The sequence below is a fragment of the Lolium rigidum genome, chromosome 2, assembly GCF_022539505.1.
Source record: "Lolium rigidum isolate FL_2022 chromosome 2, APGP_CSIRO_Lrig_0.1, whole genome shotgun sequence".
In the NCBI taxonomy this organism is placed as follows: domain Eukaryota; kingdom Viridiplantae; phylum Streptophyta; class Magnoliopsida; order Poales; family Poaceae; genus Lolium; species Lolium rigidum.
Genome location: NC_061509.1, coordinates 229,303,779 through 229,313,587, shown reverse-complemented (window position 1 = coordinate 229,313,587; position 9,809 = coordinate 229,303,779).

Below are 9,809 nucleotides of genomic sequence, written 5' to 3'. Positions count from 1 at the left end.
AGCTCCTCCTCAACCGTCATGGCTATGGCCTCGTTGTAGTCCCACTCGTCCTCGCTGAGGAACCTGACGTAGCGGGTCCTACTCCAAAGACCCGAACGTGACCCACATTGGGGAGTTCAGGGCGTAAGCAGGGTCTTCCCACATATCCTACGCCAGGATTCAGTGGTGGCGCCTGATCTCGTTCCGCCGCGCCCGCCATTGACTCGACAACGACTAAAAGGGCACCCTCTGCTCATTCAACAGTCAACCGCTGGGGAGGTGGACGTCGCCCCACCCTGTCGGCATCCTGACGTGGCCGATAGCCCACGAAACGTAAATGTTGGCATAGACGTTTGATGACCCACAAGTATAGGGGATCGCAACAGTCTTCGAGGGAAGTAAAACCCAATTTATTGATTCGACACAAGGGGAGACAAAGAATACTTGAAAGCCTTAACAGTGGAGTTGTCAATTCAGCTGCACCTGGAAACAGACTTGCTCGCAAGAGTTTAGCAGTAGTAACAGTTTTATAGCAGTAGTAGTGGTGAAATAACAGCAGCAGAGTAACAAAGACAGCAGTAGTGATTATAATAAACAGCAGGATTAAAATACTGTAGGCACAGGGATGGATGAACGGGCGTTGCATGGATGAGAGAAACTCATGTAACAATCAAAGCAGGGCATTTGCAGATAATAATAAAACGGTATCCAAGTACTAATCAATCAATAGGCATGTGTTCCATATATAGTCGTACGTGCTCGCAATGAGAAACTTGCACAACATCTTTTGTCCTACCAGCCGGTGGCAGCCAGGCCTCTAGGGAATCTATCGGAAATTAAGGCACTCCTTTTAATAGAGCACCGGAGCAAAGCATTAACACTCCATGAACACATGTGATCCTCATATCACCGCCATCCCCTTCGGTTGTCCCAATTTCTGTCACTTTGAGGCCTCGGGTTCCGGACAGCAATACGTGTATACAACTTGCAGGTAAGATCAAAAAGCAATGAAGATCATAATGAATTGATAACATGTTCAGATCTGAGATTATGGCACTCGGGCCCTAGTGACAAGCATTAAGCATAACAAGTTGCAACAATATCATAAAAGTACCAATTACGGACACTAGACACTATGCCCTAACAATCTTATGCTATTACATGACCAATCTCATCCAATCCCTACCATCCCCTTCAGCCTACAGCGGGGGAATTACTCACACATGGATGGGGGAAACATGGCTGGTCGATGGAGAGGCGTCGGTGGTGATGATGGCGATGATCTCCTCCAATTCCCCGTCCCGGCGGAATGCCAGAACGGAGTTTCTGGTCCCGAGACGGAGTTTCGCGACGGTGGCGACGTACTGGATGGTTTCTGGCGATTTCTACTAACCCCCGTGCGTTTTTAGGTCGAAGACAATAAGTAGTCCGAAGGAGGGCGTCGGGGGCCAGCCGAGGCCGCCACACACTAGGGCCGCGCGCCCCCCTCCTGGGCCGCACCGGCCTAGCGTGTGGGGCCCTCGGGCCCCCACCTGGCTTGCCCTTCTGGCTCCGTCAGTATTCTGGAAAAATATGACCTTTCGCATAAATTCCGAGGATTTTCCTGAAAGTTGGATTTCTGCACAAAAACGAGACACCAGAGCAGTTCTGCTGAAAACAGCGTTAGTCCGTGTTAGTTGCACAAAATACACAAATTAGAGGCAAAACAATAGCAAAAGTGTTCGGGAAAGTAGATACGTTTTGGACGTATCAACTCCCCCCAAGCTTAGCTTATTGCTTGTCCTCAAGCAATTCAGTTGACAACCGAGTGCGATAAAAGAACTTTCACGAACACATTTGTACATATGATGTAAATATTCTCATGATATGGCAAGTACTTAAGCAGTTCATAATAAGATACATGCAAATAAAATCATCTAATAGCTATGTCAATCATGGAAAAGGTACCAACAAATTAATAATGAGCATCATGAATCATGTCTATCAGCAGGATTGCAATGTTCATATAATGATATGATAAAGTGGTATCTCGCTTGCCCATAATTGTACAGCAAAACATAAATGCTTGGGCACCTTTGAGGTTCATGAGAAGACTGGCAATATAGATTATCAAAGATTAAAGCATCAAAGTTATACCACAATTAATCACATTTTGGGACAAGCATATTATACTAAGAATGACAGTTCTGCTCTCAAGAAAGTGCTCAAAGAAAGGATGGAGACTCAATGTAAAAGTAAAAGATTGACCCTTCGCAGAGGGAAGCAGGGATTAACATGTGCTAGAGCTTTTCATTTGTAAAACAGGAGTAAAATTATTTTGAGAGGTGTTTGTTGTTGTCAATGAATGATAATGGGTACTCTAACTACCTCGTCAACCAGACTTTCAAGAGCGGCTCCCATGAAGGACGTTATCTCTACCAGCAAGGTAAATCATCCCTCTTCTCTTTTGTTTACACACGTATTTTAGTTTCATTATGGATGACACTCCCCCAACCTTTGCTTACACAAGCCATGGCTAACCGAATCCTCGGGTGCCTTCCATCAATCACATACCATGGAGGAGTGTCTATTTGCAATTTAAGATGCTTACTGATAAATTAGGGCAAAACATATGAAGAGAATTATTAATGAAAGTTGATTAATTGGGGCTGGGAACCCCGTTGCCAGCTCTTTTTGCAAAATTATTGGATCGGATGTGCCACTAGTCCATTGTGAAAGTCTGTCAAGAGTAAATGACAAGATTGAAAGATAAACACCACATATTTCCTCATGAGCTATGAAACATTAACACAAATTGAGAAGCATTTTGAAGGTTTAAAGGTAACACATGAGAATTTACTTGGAATGGTTTGAAATGCCATGCATAGGTATTTATGGTGGACACTCTGGAATAACTTGGTTTTCATGTGTTTGGAAGCACGAGCAGCGTTCCCGCTCAGTACAAGTGAAGGCTAGCAATAGACTGGGAAGCGACAATCAAGAGAGCAATGACTCGTCATAATCATGCTTGCGACAAAAATAAATTAACGGAGGCATAAAAGTGATACAAGAACTCTGAGGTAAAGTAAATCATCGAGGCTTAATTGACATTTTGTTCAGTCATATGCATGCGTGAGCATGTGCCAAGTTGATTCAAGAGAATTATTCAGAGGAGGATACCACAATGTCATACCTATCTATGGATAAAGCAATGCAAGCAAATATTTATGACATGCTACTCATATTAATAAATTGGAGCTAATCATGAGAGAACATGAACTACTAGACTTTCTTAAATGACATATACCTCACATGAACCAACTAATAATGCTCACATGGATGAGTATATGTACAAAAATGAAAACAAATAGAGTTCATACCAGCCTCTCACCACAATCAGATTGTCGTAGATCGTCATTATTGCTTTTTCACTTGTGTAGCTTGCATAATAGGAAATGAAAACCACGCTCCAGCCACCGAAGACCATTGAACTCATAATGAACTTTACAAAACCAAAGAAGAACAGCAAATATTTTTGGTGTTTTCGAATTGAAGACAAGAACAAAAGGGAACAAGCAAACAAAGCAAAATCTTTTTGGATTTTCTTATAGCAGACCAACGATAACACACAAAGCAAAATAAAAGCAAGAAACCAAGATAAACAAAAAGTGAAGAGAAACAACAGAAATATTTTTGGTCTTTTTGTGTTTTAGGAAAGAAACAAAGCAAAAACAAGAAAATGAAAACTAAAAGAAACACAGAAAAGCAAGATGGCAGAAATCTGCCAAAACTTGACAGCGATACGATGAATCGATTTTTAAGAAATTCTTCCGCTGCTCAGCTCGAAAAGTGTTCAACTAATGAAAGTTAGATAACAACCTGGGGAACATGCACAAAAATTGGCAGCTCAAAATAACGTTTTTGGCTGTGCGCACGAATTTTTTTAGTAACAGTCCAGAATCTGTTTTCAGGCAGTACTTCCCCAAATATCATCTCCCTCTTATTAGAAAACCACTCAAAGAGACTAAACAACTGTATACAAGTATCCAGCAACCATAATATGCAAAGAATGAGTGATGTCGGTATACCTCCCCCAAGCTTAGGCTTTTGGCCTAAGTGGAGATCAACCCCATGGTGCCCATGAAGTAGCACCTCCGTAGTACGACGAAGATGGATCATATTCCGGGTATGTGCTGGAAGAAGCACCCGGATACGTGACGGTGTAGTCGTAGGAGGGCTCGGCATCCTCGGAGTCATGCTGCTGGTGGAAGTTGTGTATCTTTAGCTGCTCATCCACCTCCTCCTTAGAGCGTGACCATGGTTTCCTGTCGATACTGAACAAATCTGGTTGGGGCAAAGGGATTTTCCTCTCTTCCCCGTCAGCAAACAACACTCTATAGAGAGTCAGTTGTAACAAATTGATGACTCTTCATAGCAGCAATATCAAGCCTCGTAGGAGTTATTTTCACATCAGTAGGGTCAAGAGGAAGCTCTAAATATGCTAAAACGCGCGAAGCAATAATTCCTCCAAATATAGGCCCCTTGTTAGACAAGCGGCGAGCAACAAGAGCACCAAGATGATAAGGCGTGTCCCCAGTGAGTGCAGCAATTAAGAAACCAAGGTGATAGCTAGATATGTTACTAGTGTTCTCCCTACCAAGAATGCTAGTACCGATGTAATAAGCAAAATACTTAATGGCGGGGAGTTGAATGTTTCTTATCTTGCCACGCTGAATGGTGCGACAAGTCATCATTGGTGATCCCTCAATAGAGCTCCAGCAATTCCTTGGGGTTGTCCTCGATCTTCCTTGCTGTACCTACAGGGGCAATACCCAATGCAGCACAAAAAATTTCCAACTTCATAGTAATAGGTTTACCATAGATCTTGAATGCAACTGTCGGGCGAAAGTGCTTATTGTTGAACTTGAAGCTCTCCACAAAGATTTTAGTGAGCGTGTAGTATTGCTCACTCTCATCTCCCACATAGGTGGTTAAGCCTGCCTTACCGACAAGGGTCAAGAAATCATCCAACAACCCTGCATTACTCAGAAAGTCATAACATGGGAAGGATGCAGCATTAGGGACTCCATTGTCCTCTTCGGGTGCGAAGCTTGGTGCGATGAGGTCCTCATTATAGGATTGCCTGAATCGGGTGGATGACCTCGAGGGCCTCCCCGTGCTTGTTGTCTCTCTTTCAAACACTTTTCCAAAGTTACAATTATCCATCTTCCTTTTCTGAAATTTTTCAACAAACATTAAAAAATTTGATTTGGTGACATATAATTGAGGGAAACTACCATAGGAACTTGCTAGAGTACTAATCTTGCATAAAAAATAGTTTCTACCACTTAGAATAAGCATGCAAGCTCACTAAACATGTTACCTACAGCAGCAAAATATTCAAGATATACTCCACCAAACAAAATTCTACTTGGATAATCGGAGGAGTCACATACCGGAGAGCAAATGTGCCAAATTTCAGACAGAAATCTGGGCTGAGCAAAGAGATCGAGAAATCTGGAGCTCTTGAGCAAAAACGCGAGTGAGAGGAACCTGGTGCGAGTTTTTTTCGGGAGAGAGAAAAGAGTGGGAGGAAAAGATGATGTAGTGGGGCAAGGAGGGGCCCATACGCCAGGGTGGCGCGCCCCCCTCCTTGGCCGCGCCGGCCTGTGGGGTGTGATGGCGTGTATTTCACACGTTCGTTGGGCAACCCCAAGAGGAAGGTATGATGCGCACAGCAGCAAGTTTTCCCTCAGAAAGAAACCAAGGTTTATCGAACCAGGAGGAGCCAAGAAGCACGTTGAAGGTTGATGGCGGCGAGATGTAGTGCGGCGCAACACCGGGGATTCCGGCGCCAACGTGGAACCCGCACAACACAACCAAAGTACTTTGCCCCAACGAAACGAGTGAGGTTGTCAATCTCACCGGCTTGCTGTAACAAAGGATTAACCGTATTGTGTGGAAGATGATTGTTTGCGGAGAAAACAGTAAAAACAAGTATTGCAGTAGATTGTATTTCAGTAAAGAGAATTGGACCGGGGTCCACAGTTCACTAGAGGTGTCTCTCCCATAAGACGAACAAGCATGTTGGGTGAACAAATTACAGTTGGGCAATTGACAAATAAAGAGAGCATAACAATGCACATACATATCATGATGAGTATAGTGAGATTTAATTGGGCATTACGACAAAGTACATAGACCGCCATCCAACTGCATCTATGCCTAAAAAGTCCACCTTCAGAGTTATCATCCGAACCCCCTCCGGTATTAAGTTGCAAAGCAACAGACAATTGCATTAAGTATGGTGCGTAATGTAATCAACAACTACATCCTTAGACATAGCATCAATGTTTTATCCCTAGTGGCAACAAGCACAACACAACCTTAGAACTTTCGTCACTCGTCCCGAGTGTCAATGCGGGCATGAACCCACTATCGAGCATAAGTACTCCCTCTTGGAGTTAAAAGCATCTACTTGGCCAGAGCATCTACTAATAACGGAGAGCATGCAAGATCATAAACAACACATAAGCATAACTTTGATAATCAACATAACAAGTATTCTCTATTCATCGGATCCCAACAAACACAACATATAGAATTACATATAGACGATCTTGATCATGATAGGCAGCTCACAAGATCCGACAATGATAGCACAATGGGGAGAAGACAACCATCTAGCTACTGCTATGGACCCATAGTCCAGGGGGAGACTACTCACTCATCACTCCGGAGGCGACCATGGCGGTGTAGAGTCCTCCGGGAGATGATTCCCCTCTCCGGCAGGGTGCCGGAGGCGATCTCCAGGATCCCCCGAGATGGGATCGGCGGCGACGGCGTCTCAGTAAGGTTTTCCGTATCGTGGCTCTCGGTACTGGGGGTTTCGTCATGGAGGCTTTAAGTAGGCGGAAGGGTAGGTCAAGAGGCGGCACGAGGGGCCCAGACCATAGGGCCGCGCGGCCAGGGCAGGGGCCGCGCCGCCCTATGCTCTGGCTGCCTCGTGGCCCCTCTTCGTTTCGTCTTCGGACTTCTGGAAGCTTCGTGAGAAAATAGGCCTCTGGGCTTTTATTTCGTCCAATTCCGAGAATATTTCTTTACTAGGATTTCTGAAACCAAAAACAGCAGAAAACAAGCAATCGGCACTTCGGCATCTTGTTAATAGGTTAGTTCCGGAAAATGCACGAATATGACATAAAGTGTGCATAAAACATGTAGATAACATCAATAATGTGGCATGGAACACAAGAAATTATCGATACGTTGGAGACGTATCAGCATCCCCAAGCTTAGTTCTCGCTCGTCCCGAGCGAGTAAAACGATAATAAAGATAATTTCCGGAGTGACATGCCATCATAATCTTGATCATACTATTTGTAAAGCATATGTAAAGAATGCAGCGATCAAAACAATGTGTATGACATGAGTAAACAAGTGAATCATAAAGCAAAGACTTTTCATGAATAGCACTTCAAGACAAGCATCAATAAGTCTTGCATAAGAGTTAACTCATAAAGCAATAATTCAAAGTAAAGGTATTGAAGCAACACAAAAGAAGATTAAGTTTCAGCGGTTGCTTTCAACTTGTAACATGTATATCTCATGGATATTGTCAACATAGAGTAATATAATAAGTGCAATAAGCAAGTATGTAGGAATCAATGCACAGTTCACACAAGTGTTTGCTTCTTGAGGTGGATAGAAATAGGTGAACTGACTCAACATTGAAAGTAAAAGAATGGTCCTCATAGAGGAAAAGCATCGATTGCTATATTTGTGCTAGAGCTTTGATTTTGAAAACATGAAACAATTTTGTCAACGGTAGTAATAAAGCATATGCATCATGTAAATTATATCTTATAAGTTGCAAGCCTCATGCATAGTGTACTAATAGTGCTCGCACCTTGTCCTAATTAGCTTGGACTACACGGTTATCACCGCAATACATATGCTTTAACCAAGTTTCACAAAGGGGTACCTCTATGCCGCTCGTACAAAGGTCTAAGGAGAAAGCTCGCATTTGGATTTCTCGCTTTTGATTATTCTCAACTTAGACATCCATACCGGGACAACATAGACAAACGAGATAATGGACTCCTCTTTTAATGCTATAAGCATTTGACAACAATTAATTGTTCTCATATGAGATTGAGGATATAGTGTCCAAAACTGAAACTTCCACCATGAATCATGGCTTTAGTTAGCGGCCCAATGTTCTTCTCTCACAATATGCATGCTCAAACCATTCAACTCGGTGTAGATCGCCCTTACTTGAGACAAGACGAACATGCATAGCAACTCACATGAAATTCAACAATGAGTTGATGGCGTTCCCCGAGTAAACATGGTTATCGCACAACAAGCAACTTAATAAGAGATAAAGTGCATAATTACATATTCAATACCACAATAGTTTTTAAGCTATTTGTCCCATGAGCTATATATTGCAAAGGTGAATGATGGAATTTTAAAGGTAGCACTCAAGCAATTTACTTTGGAATGGCGGAAAAATACCATGTAGTATAGGTAGGTATGGTGGACACAAATGGCATAGTGGTTGGCTCAAGTATTTTGGATGCATGAGAAGTATTCCCTCTCGATACAAGGTTTAGGCTAGCAAGGCTTATTTGAAACAAACACAAGGATGAACCGGTGCAGCAAAACTCACATAAAAGACATATTGAAAGCATTATAAGACTCTACACCGTCTTCCTTGTTGTTCAAACTCAATACTAGAAATTATCTAGACCTTAGAGAAACCAAATATGCAAACCAAATTTTAGCATGCTCTATGTATTTCTTCATTAATGGGTGCAAAGCATATGATGCAAGAGCTTAAACATGAGCACAACAATTGCCAAGTATCACATTACCCAAGACATTTATAGCAATTACTACATGTATCATTTTCCAATTCCAACCATATAACAATTTAACGAAGGAGAAACTTCGCCATGAATACTATGAGTAGAAACCAAGGACATATTTGTCCATATGCTACAGCGGAGCGTGTATCTCTCCCATAAAGTGAATGCTAGGATCCATTTTATTCAAACAAAACAAAAACAAAAACAAACCGACGCTCCAAGAAAAAGCACATAAGATGTGGTCGAATAAAAATGTAGTTTCAGGGGAGGAACCTGATAATGTTGTCGATGAAGAAGGGGATGCCTTGGGCATCCCCAAGCTTAGACGCTTGAGTCTTCTTGATATATGCAGGGGTGAACCACCGGGTGCATCCCCAAGCTTAGAGCTTTCACTCTCTTGATCATGTTGCATCATACTCCTCTCTTGATCCTTGAAAACTTCCTCCACACCAAACTCGAAACAACTCATTAGAGGGTTAGTGCACAATATAAATTGACATATTCAGAGGTGACACAATCATTCTTAACACTTCTGGACATTGCATAATGCTACTGGACATTAGTGGATCAAAGAAATTCATCCAACATAGCGAAAGAGGCAATGCGAAATAAAAGGCAGAATCTGTCAAAACAGAACAGTTCGTATTGACGAATTTTAAAATGGCACCAGACTTGCTCAAATGAAAATGCTCAAATTGAATGAAAGTTGCGTACATATCTGAGGATCATGCACGTAAATTGGCATAATTTTCTGAGCTTCCTGCAGGGCAGTGGGCTCAGATTCGTGACAGCAAAGAAATCTGGAACTGCGCAGTAATCCAAATCTAGTACTTACTTTTCTATCAACGGCTTAACTTGGCACAACAAAACTCAAAACTAAGATAAGGAGAGGTTGCTACAGTAGTAAACAACTTCCAAGACACAAAATAAAAACAAAAGTACTGTAGGTAAAAACATGGGTTGTCTCCCATAAGCGCTTTT